The sequence below is a fragment of the Schistocerca serialis genome, chromosome 9, assembly GCF_023864345.2.
Source record: "Schistocerca serialis cubense isolate TAMUIC-IGC-003099 chromosome 9, iqSchSeri2.2, whole genome shotgun sequence".
Lineage (NCBI taxonomy): Eukaryota > Metazoa > Arthropoda > Insecta > Orthoptera > Acrididae > Schistocerca > Schistocerca serialis.
The window spans coordinates 386,749,706-386,762,146 of record NC_064646.1 but is presented as its reverse complement, the minus strand read 5'-3'; positions in this window follow the sequence as shown (position 1 = coordinate 386,762,146).

The following is a 12,441-nucleotide window of genomic DNA, read 5'->3' as shown; positions in this document are numbered from 1 at the left end:
GGGAAGGAGAGGGAAAGACGAAAGGATGTGGGTTTTAAGGGAGAGGGTAAGGAGTCATTCCAATCCCGGGAGCGGAAAGACTTACCTTAGGGGGAAAAAAGGACAGGTATACACTTGCACACACACACATATCCATCTGCACATACACAGACAGAAGTAGACATTTGTAAAGGCAAAGAGTTTGCCTTTACAAATGTCTGCTTCTGTCTGTGTATGTGCAGATGGATATGTGTGTGTGTGCAAGTGTATACCTGTCCTTTTTTCCCCCTAAGGTAAGTCTTTCCGCTCCCAGGATTGGAATGACTACTTACCCTCTCCCTTAAAACCCATCCCTTCGTCCTTTCCTCTCCTTCCCTCTTTCCTGATGAAACAACTGTGGGTTGCGAAAGCTTGAAATTTTGTATGTTTGTTTGTGTGTTTTTTTATTGTGTCTATCTACCACCGCTTTCCCGTTTGGTAAGTCACAGAATCTTTGTTTTTACTAACACTGGTTTAGCTGTTTGGAAAGTAATAAATAGCTTTAGGGGTTGTAAGGACCGATCAACTAGTGATTTTACTGTAAACCATAAAGGGCATATCATGAAACGTCAATGCCAGCTTGCAAATGTTTTTAATGGGTACTTTTCTTCTGTTGGAAAATCTGTCAATGACCATTTTAAGAATCTTCAGTATAGATATAAGGGCATTCCAATCAAACAAAGCATATACTTGCCCCCAACCAATAGCAAAGAAATCAGAAACATAATAAGGTCATTAAAAAATACAAAATCAGCAGGCTATGATGGATTGTCTATCAGTACACTGAAAAGATGCATAGACAACATATCTGATGCCATGGCCACAGCAGTAAATGATGTAACTGCATCAGGTTATTTCCCAGATAGTCTAAAGATAGCACAAGTAACCCAGATTTACAAGAAAGGTGATAAATCTAAAATTGAAATCTACTGCCCCATCCCAATCTTACCTGCATTTTCTAAGGTAGTTGAAAAAGTTACTTATACCAGACTAATGACATTCCTGAGTCAACACAATTTAATATTTGAAAATCAGAATGGCTTTATGAAAAACTAGTCAACTTCAGTAGCTGCAGCACAATTAATAGACAAAATAATATCTGCCATAGAGAACAAGGAGTATGGAACAGGAGTGTCCTTGATCAAGAAAAGGCTTTTGATTGTGTCAACATCACCTTATTAGTTGACAAGATGGGGAACCTGGGTATTAGAGGAACTGGCTATGACCTAATAAAATTGTATATGAGCAATAGGAAACAATTTGTCTTGCTTAAAACAAACAGTGGGGCTTTCAAATATAAAATTACTGATATCGGATATGGAGGAGTCTCAAGGTTCTGCTTGGGACCCCTTCTTTTCTTTATTTATGTTAATGATATACAGTATTGTTCTCCTTACTCTAAAAAAATATTGTATGCAGAGGATACATCAATTGTGTGTAAACACGAAGACTATGACAGTATGGAGGTGCTGTGCAACAGTGTAACTAATGAAATAGTCAAGTATTTTAATGAAAGCCATCTAAATGTAAGTGCTTCAAAGACTGCAATGATGGAATTTAACACAAGGAAACAAATAGAATTTGGCATGAAATTATCTATAGGAAATGACATTGTAAAAAAGGAAAAATGGACAAAGATCTCGGGAATTACAATCCAGGACAGCCTCAAATGGTACATGCTCACTGATTCCTTAGCCTGTAAGCTGTCGAAGAATGTATTTGCTATAAATATGATTAGCAAATATTGTAAGGATATGGGAGTACTAAAAACTGCTCATCATGCCCTATTCGCATCAAATTTAAACTATGCCACAGAAATATGGAGTGCAACAATTCAAGCCAACCTAATCACATTATTAATATTCCAGAAAAAAGTTATCAGAATTATATGTGGTGCCAAACCTAGAGAATCATGTTGGAATCTGTTCCCAAAATTAGGTGTGCTCATTATTATAGGTGTATACATATTGAAACTTACATTGCTCATAAAACAATAAATCCAAATTTCAACTGTGACCTGCACCAGTACGATACAAGCAAAAGCTCAGATACCATGTAAATAGCTATAGAACAGCTTTGTATGAAAACAAAATGCACTTCATGCTGGGTTGAAGCTAGCCAATGTCCCACCAAAAAGTCTCACAGCCCTTCCTACTTAAAAAAATTAAAATATCAACTAAAAAGAATTCTAATTGAAAGCCCATTTTATTCCCTAGACGAGTATTATATCTATATGAAAAGTGCTTCATAAGTGTGTCAAGCTTATATTTTAAGTAACATACAACTAACATAATGTTGATAACAATAATGTTTGTAATATTGTGATTGTATACTACCAAATGTAAAATGCATCAAAATGTAAAATTTATTAATACAAACAAATTCTTAGTATGTAATTTATAACCTGACGTATTCAGAAAAATAACCTGTATGCTTTCCTGAAACTGTATTATTTCTAGGGATTGTATTTGATTATTCAATGTTGAATAAATATTATTATTATTATTATTATTATTATTATTACACACATACACATGCAAACACATCTCACACACACTTGACCACAGTCTCTGACAGTTGAAGCCAGACTGTGATCATGTGTGTGTCATTTGTGTTTGCATGAGTGTGTGCGTGTGCCTGTTTTTTATTTTTGATGAAGACCTCAATGGCCGAAAGCTTACTGTGTGACAGTCCCTTTGTCATGCAATCTGCAACTCAGCATATCTGCTATATGCTGAGTCGTAATATTGTTAGTTTCATCCTGGACGTTCCATTGTTTGGTATTAAGTATTGCATATATGTACTTAATTCACTGTGTAAAGAAATGTGTTTGATAGTTTATTAGTTTTACTCTTAGTTCAGGATTAATGTTTATGTAATTTATTTTACATGTGTATAAAATTACTACATGTAAATGGTAGACATGTTGCTACCTGAATGCCTTTTTGGTGCCAACTTGACTTAAGAACACACACAGCAAAAGGAATTATATTGCATCTGTCTGTAGCTCATGAAAGATATCAAGGTACTATGTACCCATATGATTAGTATATGTAGAGAATTTAAATACGAAAGCTTTTATATATGGTAAGATTTTTCCACAGATGTTTCAGTTCTATTGTAGATTCAATGCAACCATTTGTTTTGCTAATGTTACTACATGTATGTTTTCCATTTAGCCTTCAAAAATTATGTATAAACAAAATGCATAAGGCAGCAACAATCAATAAACAGTGTGGCTAAGTCAATTTGAAATTCTAAGAGTCACATGGCAACTACATTTCATACTGCATTTTTGCAGATAACCTTGAGTCCCTTGAGAATCATGAATGACAGCTGGCTCCACGCATCGGCAGAATGTGTTTCACACAAAATGTCATTAATGTGTGAAGTACTCTTGAATGTGAGCTTCTGCAAAAGTTCCAAATTGCACCTGTGACCAGTCTTGTCCTCTCATGGTGCATAGCCTGTATGATTTTCAGATCCATAGCTATTGCTGTCTGTATGCTTGATACTCATAATTCAATTGGGACTACATGGAGGCCTTATAAAAGTAGAGCAGAACCACTCTATCTGTTCCCCATAATCTGTGGTGTTAGAACTTCAAGAGATAGGGTGACTTTATGAACATGGGATAGTCATGTTAGTTTATAATCAAACAGAAGACTATGGGCCACACTAAATCTTTCACATTCTGGATGATGTCCCTCAGTTGCAGAGTAAGTTAATGGAAAATGTGTTGTGGATGACTGAAATGGACACACACCAGTCTTTTAGTTAAGAATTAAATGCTTGTGCATTGTGTCCACTACTTCAAATTTCATTAGTCATCTGCAATAGACACACTGGGGTGAAGACGAACAAAATAATATGTGTATGATCAACACTGCTCTCATCTCCTAGCAGAAGACATAATGTTATTGATGGCAAAAGCAAAGACTGTAAGGCTGAAAACATACCACTGAGTGATGCCATTCTCCTGTTTAAACCAATCTCACAAGACTGTAGTGCAACCACCTTGCTGGGGATAATAACTGTCAGAGAAAAGTAAATCAAAGAAAAGATCTTCACAAATGTTAATCTTGAAGTTGGACAGGTGCAATTCAGATTTTTAAAAAATATGTTAGTGTGAACTTGCCCCCTTTTTGTTGCTCTGCTGCAGCTGTGATAAAAATCTCACATTGTACTGGCTCCCTCACACAGTTTCTTGTGGTTCTCATGTGCTCCCACAAACAATTCAAACAGTGTTGCATATAGTAATTTCATAAATTACTATCACATAAGATGCTCAAAATAAAAATAAAAAATGTTATCATTTGGAGATTACAATTGAAATACGAGCACATAAAATAGGATACAAAGCCAAACACATTTGTGTTGTTTTCATGGAAAAATAAGTGAAATGATTCAAGTAAACAATGGTGATTACATTTTTGTTAATTGCACTGAAACTACATTTCCCAAGTATTTGTACCATGTTTTCTGTTTCAAATATGAGTACATTATTTTTTAGTGTAGATGAAATCAGTATATAATCCAGTAGCCTAAGTAAAGACTTTGTTTACATTTTTATTTAGCTTTGTATTGTGAATTACAGTAATTAGGTACTGTTAGTTAAACAATAATATAGCAAGTTGACAGAATGACAGACAGACTTGTTACAGATTTCTGACATTATAAAATACAGTATACTTGGCACTTCCTTCATTATTCAGTTGTTTGTAAATGAAAAGGCCTAACTACATCCAAATGAATTGATGATACATGTTCTTTTCAATGGATGGATGTAATAACAGCAAATACTTTGCCCTGAAATTGTTGAAAATCGGATTCCAGAGCACTACAGGGAAAATTGTATATACGGGTCCTACCTACTGACTTAACAGTTTATCAAGCAATCCAAATTAGCTTCAAAATCTTATGAAAAATTGACTGTTACAATTTCAAGACTTCCTTCAATACAACCCCCACCCTCCACCCCCACCCCACCCCCATCCCCAAAAGTATTTCACAATCACAGGTTGGACAAAACTTTTGCAAACAATCCAGAAAACTTGTTTATGATCATGCTCTTCACGGGCATGCTGCCAGATATGATAATCCACAAAACAGTTAACTAAGTACAATAACCTATGCAATCATACATATGACAGTAATTACAATCAGTAAACCCCAGCTACTAACATTTCAAACAACTGATTCTCATGAGGCTGAAATAAACAATATTTGTGCTATTGCATCAGCAGAAACAGATAACATTAAATTTCTTGGTGTCCACCTGCAAAAAAATCTCCATTGGGTAAACCACATTACTTCTGTGTGTGAGAAAATCAGCAGTAGCTTGCATCTTATGAGTCAGTTGGCAAAAATAGTGCCAATCCAAACACTAAAAATTATTTACTATGGAACAGTTTATTCATTACTTAATTATGATATTGAACTGTGAGGCTGTGTGGCAAACTGGCACCTGAACAGATTATTAGTGTTACAGAAAAGAGCCATTAGGTTAATGCACAGACTAAAGTCCAGAGTCCTGTCATGAAATGTTTGTCCAACATAAATATCTAACATTATATTCCTTGTATTTGTATAAACTTATTATATTTTTATGAGTAGTAAAAATAAACTAAATAAGTGCACTGATACACATAATTATGATACTAGAAGTAAATGGAACTACTTCAGGTAGAGGACAAAATTAAAAATAACTGACAATAGTCCTTACATTAATGGGCAGATATGGTTCAACAAGCTGCCACAAGCTTTGAAAACTTGTGAACCAAAGCTGTTACAAAGGAAGTTAAAAGCCTTCTTGGTAAATAAATGTTTATATTTACTCAGTGAATTCTAATCTACTTGCCCTCTCTTGTAACACATAATATAATTAAAATACTAAGACAAATGTTTATTTATTTATTTATTTATTTATTTATTTATTTATTTGTCCATATAAATCTCTTTTTAAGTACATATATTGTACACAGGATATTGGACAGAAAACATTTTTTGGCTATTGGATTTTCAAATATCAAACATAAATTTTATAAATTTTTATGACAAATTGGATCTATACAGTTAATAATTACAAATTTTTGAAATACTGTATATTTATAACTTACTTCTACAATTAAAGATACAAATTACATTTTTTCTTGCATAAGATACTGTGAGACTGAATAGTAGCAGTTTTCCAGAAGGTAGGATGTCACAGACTTTTTAAAGCTTTGTAGTTCAGTAAGAGATTTTATATGTCTTGGTAATCTGTTGTAAAGTTTTGTTCCTGCATAATATACACCTTTTTGGCATAATGTGGTGTTACAATGATTGACGTGTATGTCACTGTCTGACCTGGTACTGTAATCATGGACACTTTTGTTTTGAGGAAAAAGGTTTTCTTTTCTCAGTATGCTTTTTTTGACATGCGTGACTATTTCCAGTATATAAATGCAGGGAAGGGGTAGGATCTTTAGATCTTTAAAGAAAGGTTTGCATGATTTTCTGCTGCTCACTTGTTTCATTATTCTTATAATTGCCTTTTGTTTCCTGAAAACTGTTATGGCCTGATGTACATTTCCCCAGAAAATGATACCGTACTTCAGTATTGAATGTACACGAGCAAAGTATACAGCCCTAACTGTTTCTGCACTAGTACTGTTGCAGAGAATTCTTACCACATAGCTCATTTTTGCTAGTTTTGAATTTAGGGCTGTGATATGAGTGTTCCATTTAAGATTTTCCTGGATATGAATCCCGAGAAATTTAGTTTCATTGACAGAACTAATGTTTTGGTTATCCATACATATTACAGGTTGTGCCGGATTTTTATTTTGATCAGTGTGGAAATTCATTAGTACAGTTTTTTGGGGATTAACTATTAGCCTGTTTCTGGTAAACCATTCAGACACTCCTTTTGTAATATCTTTTGCAGATGCAGTAAGATTTTCTTCATTATTCCCTTCAATCAATAGACTGGTGTCATCTGCAAACAGTACTGGTTCAGAATCCCTAACGTGAGATGGGAAATCATTAATGTAGACCAAAAAAAGAAAGGGACCTAAAATGGAGCCCTGTGGAACACCATGAGTTAGTCCACATGGTTCTGAAACGTGTACCTGGAGTTCATTTCCTTCTGTGTACTTAATTTCAGTTACCTGAGAACAATATTCCAAATATGATTTGATCCACTGATTTGGCACACCTCTTACACCATACCATTCGAGCTTCCTCAGGAGTATAGAATGATCAATCACATCAAAAGCTTTTGTTAGGTCCAAGAATAAACCTGAGATATTTCTGTGGTTGTCTACTGCATTTACGACATGGTTTATCAGATTGAAAGTGGCAGTTTCAATTGATCTCTGTGGTCTGAAGCCATGTTGACACCCAGAAATAATATTATTCTTGTCGAAGAATGTAATTAGTTTTGAAAGGAACACTTTTTCAATAATTTTCGAAAACCCTGACAATAGAGACACAGGCCTATAGTTACCCATACATTGATGATCACCTTTTTTATATAGGGGTATTACTTTTGACATTTTCAGTTGCTGAGGGAAGACACCACATGATAAGGATGAATTGCATATGTCCAATAAAGGTGAAAGTATTTGTCTTGCTGTTATTTTTATAATATAATCTGGAATATCATCAATACCAGTTGAGTACTTACTCTTCAGTGAATTAATGGTATTTAGGAGCTCTGTTGGGCTTACTGGACTGAGGAACATGGATATATTATTTATTTCAATAGATGAAAGTTCTTTCCATGTTGTATTAGGTGGATTTCCAAATTTTTCCTTCACTAATTTCCCAGCAACAGTTGCATAGTAAGAATTGAAACTATTTGCAACTTCCCTAGGGTCAGTGACATTATTGCCATCATGTGATATCACAATATTTTTGTGAGTTGTCTTCTTCCCAGTAAGATCCTGCACAGCTTTCCACATGGACTTAGTTTTATTGGATGACTTCATAATATATTTGTCGTTTTCCTTAATTTTTGCCTCCTTTATGATGCGTTTCAAAACTAGCTTGTATTTTTTGAAATAATTAATAAATTCTGGACTGCTGTTAGTTTTTGACTGCAGAAAAAGTTCCCGCTTCCTTTTACAAGATACTCTGATGCCTGATGTAATCCAGTTTCTGAATCTATCTGTGCTCTTGGAAATAACTTTCCTTTGTGGAAAAGCTATGTCAAAGTTATGCTTGAATATGTTCAAAAAATGTTCCATCTTTTCGTTAGTATTAGAGGTATCATATACTTCTCTCCAAGATTGTTCACTGATTAGGTACTGGAAGCATTCAATATTTTTCCCACTATAAATCCTTTTATGGATAACATTTTCTATACTGGTCGAAGTGTGATTTACAGGTATGGTCAGTAATTGTGAAAGGTGGTCACTATAGCCGGTATCAAAGTTTTCTGATGTACACTTGTCCACGTTTACACATACCTGATCAAGGAGAGTGACACTAGTTTTAGTTACATGTGTTGGAGAGCTAACAGTAAGACAAAGATTGTAGGCTTTTATAATATTTAAAAACGTTTCCCTGTGAGGGCTATGGCTCAGAAAGTCAATATTAAAATCACCACATAGTACCACTGTTTTCCCAGTTGTCTTAAGTTTGCCTAAAGCAAGGTCCAATTTTTTGAAAAAAACACTTATGTTGCTAACAGGAGATCTATACACACATAAAATAATAGTGTTTTCAGACATTAACTCTACAGCTGAGATTTCAAAGTCTCTTTCACAACCAAGTTTGCAAACAGATGTTATACTCTTATAATCTACATTTTCTTTTACATATATACAAGTTCCCCCATGTTTTGATTCCATTCTACAAAAGCAGTTTGCAAGGTTAAAATGTAATATTTTTAAGTACTGAAAATACTCATTTTGTAACCAATGCTCACAAAAACATAACACTGAAACATCTTTCCATTCACTATTGAGGAGTATATTTATTTCATCAACTTTGTTTGTTAATGACTGTACATTCTGGTGTACAATCTTCAGTCTATATTTGCAATTTAATTCTGCATCACATTTATTTGTGATACAGTCTACTTCCCTAAAAAATGCCTTTCACCCTTTTTATAAGACATTGCATCTTTCTTTATGACCCATTTGTCCAAAGTACTTTGGACTGCTTCTATATTAGGCCTATTGTGATTCCAATTTGCTAGATGACAGATTTCTTCAACCAAAAATTGTTTCCCAATGTGATTTAAATGAAGGCCATGGCTGGTGTGCATGGACCTGTCTAACGTGCTTACATTTATTAAGTTCACGTACAGAAACTTTTTGCATACAGTATCTATCTCTTTGTTTACTCTTTCTATTAACTTATTTACACATGACCAAGGAGGAAGGTCGTATCTGTGTGGTTGATTTACAACAGCTACATTTGTGTTGCCTAATTTGGGTAGCACACTTTCAAGAACAGTGATGAGTTCACTACCTTTATCTCTGGCAACATCATTCGCACCTGCAAAAATTACGACACAGTCTTTTGGGTTAAGGTTTTCACACGATTTTACCACTGTTTTTGTCACTTCTGCAATGCCTGCTCCTGGTTTGACAAAGGCTTGTATGTAAGTGCAATGTATAGTATTCAACTCATAAATAAATAAATAAATACATAAATAAATTTGAAAAAGACATCAGCTTCATAGTCTACATGTAAAAAAATGTAAATAAATAAACAAACAAACAAAACATCCTCTAGAAGCTGTCAGTAGGGTGAAACAGTAGAGTACAATGCATAAGGCATGGTGATAGTACCATAGATCATTACCAGTATATCATCTCACACAATCAGTCACAAGTATCTTCCTGTTTGCTAAAAGAACAGACAATAAACTATTAATATTTTCCCAACATAGATCATTTACATCTATATACATCTTTTCTTTTAACACAGAGCATATCAGCGCAAGTTCTCTGTCTTCCTATGATAGGCCATTTCAAGTAAAATATCAGTTCCCTTTTTCCAATGTGTAGCAAATCAAATCATCAGTGCATATTCCTTTTAGAATGACCTCAGTAGATCATATCTCAGTCACATATTATGTGTAGGTAAATGTGTATCAAACAAAAGTTCCCTCAATGTGTACAGTCACATAAGACAAGTTACAGTTCTATGAGTACATACAAAGTAAGTAACATAAATCAGCAGTTTTCATACCAGTTGTGCTAGTGCACATTTCATATGTAAATGGTAAAACTGTTCTTCTCTCTGGCCTGTAATTGTTCATGTCCAGGAGTGTGCTGACATTCCATGTCCCTATTGTCATAATCATTTCATTCTTCTTTTGTTTACGTCCGCAGTATAAGGAGTGACGGCTCTTATCACCCAAGAATTAGCCCAGCTAGATATAGACATAGCTGCCTTGAGTGAGACAAGACTCTCAGGTGAGGGGCACATTAGTGAGGTACGTTCAGGGTACACCATCTTCTGGAAGGGAAAGGATGCAGGGGAACCACACATCCATAGTGCAGGATTTGCCATAAAAACGAAAATAGTGAAAGATCTTTGACTTACACCTGTATCAATTAATGAAAAACTGATGACTCTTAGAGTACCCATTGGTTCAGACAGTTTCATCACCTTCGTCTCCACATATGCTCCTACTTTAGACAGTGATGAAGACACAAAGAATCAGTTCTACCACCAACTAAATACACTCCTGGAAATTGAAATAAGAACACCGTGAATTCATTGTCCCAGGAAGTGGATACTTTATTGACACATTCCTGGGGTCAGATACATCACATGATCACACTGACAGAACCACAGGTACATAGACACAGGCAACAGAGCATGCACAATGTCGGCACTAGTACAGTGTATATCCACCTTTCGCAGCAATGCAGGCTGCTATTCTCCCATGGAGACGATCGTAGAGATGCTGGATGTAGTCCTGTGGAACGGCTTGCCATGCCATTTCCACCTGGCGCCTCAGTTGGACCAGCGTTCGTGCTGGACGTGCAGACCGCGTGAGACGACGCTTCATCCAGTCCCAAACATGCTCAATGGGGGACAGATCCGGAGATCTTGCTGGCCAGGGTAGTTGACTTACACCTTCTAGAGCACGTTGGGTGGCACGGGATACATGCGGACGTGCATTGTCCTGTTGGAACAGCAAGTTCCCTTGCCGGTCTAGGAATGGTAGAACGATGGGTTCGATGACGGTTTGGATGTACCGTGCACTATTCAGTGTCCCCTCGACGATCACCAGTGGTGTACGGCCAGTGTAGGAGATCGCTCCCCACACCATGATGCCGGGTGTTGGCCCTGTGTGCCTCGGTCGTATGCAGTCCTGATTGTGGCGCTCACCTGCACGGCGCCAAACACGCATACGACCATCATTGGCACCAAGGCAGAAGCGACTCTCATCGCTGAAGACAACACGTCTCCATTCGTCCCTCCATTCACGCCTGTCGCGACACCACTGGAGGCGGGCTGCACGATGTTGGGGCGTGAGCGGAAGACGGCCTAACGGTGTGCGGGACCGTAGCCCAGCTTCATGGAGACGGTTGCGAATGGTCCTCGCCGATACCCCAGGAGCAACAGTGTCCCTAATTTGCTGGGAAGTGGCGGTGCGGTCCCCTACGGCACTGCGTAGGATCCTACGGTCTTGGCGTGCATCCGTGCGTCGCTGCGGTCCGGTCCCAGGTCGACGGGCACGTGCACCTTCCGCCGACCACTGGCGACAACATCGATGTACTGTGGAGACCTCACGCCCCACGTGTTGAGCAATTCGGCGGTACGTCCACCTGGCCTCCCGCATGCCCACTATACGCCCTCGCTCAAAGTCCGTCAACTGCACATACGGTTCACGTCCACGCTGTCGCGGCATGCTACCAGTGCGATGGAGCTCCGTATGCCACAGCAAACTGGCTGACACTGACGGCGGCGGTGCACAAATGCTGCGCAGCTAGCGCCATTCGACGGCCAACACCGCGGTTCCTGGTGTGTCCGCTGTGCCGTGCGTGTGATCATTGCTTGTACAGCCCTCTCGCAGTGTCCGGAGCAAGTATGGTGGGTCTGACACACCGGTGTCAATGTGTTCTTTTTTCCATTTCCAGGAGTGTAGTACTTTCTCTAAGATACCCATTAAAGATAAATTAATTTTACTTGGTGATTTCAATGACAGAGTGGGAAGGGACAACTGTTTTTGGAGAGATGTCATGGGTAAACAAGGGGTCAGAAACTGCAATGCAAATGGGTTGTCACTTCTTGGTCTATGTGCTGAGCACAAGCTTTTCATCTCCAATACCCAATCCCACTTGCCTAACTGCTATAAGACCACATGGGTGCACCCACGTTCCAAACATTGGCATTTTAGAGACTATGTTATTACTCAACAGCATGACAAGAAAGACATTCTCATCACAAAGGCAGCACTAAACGTTGATG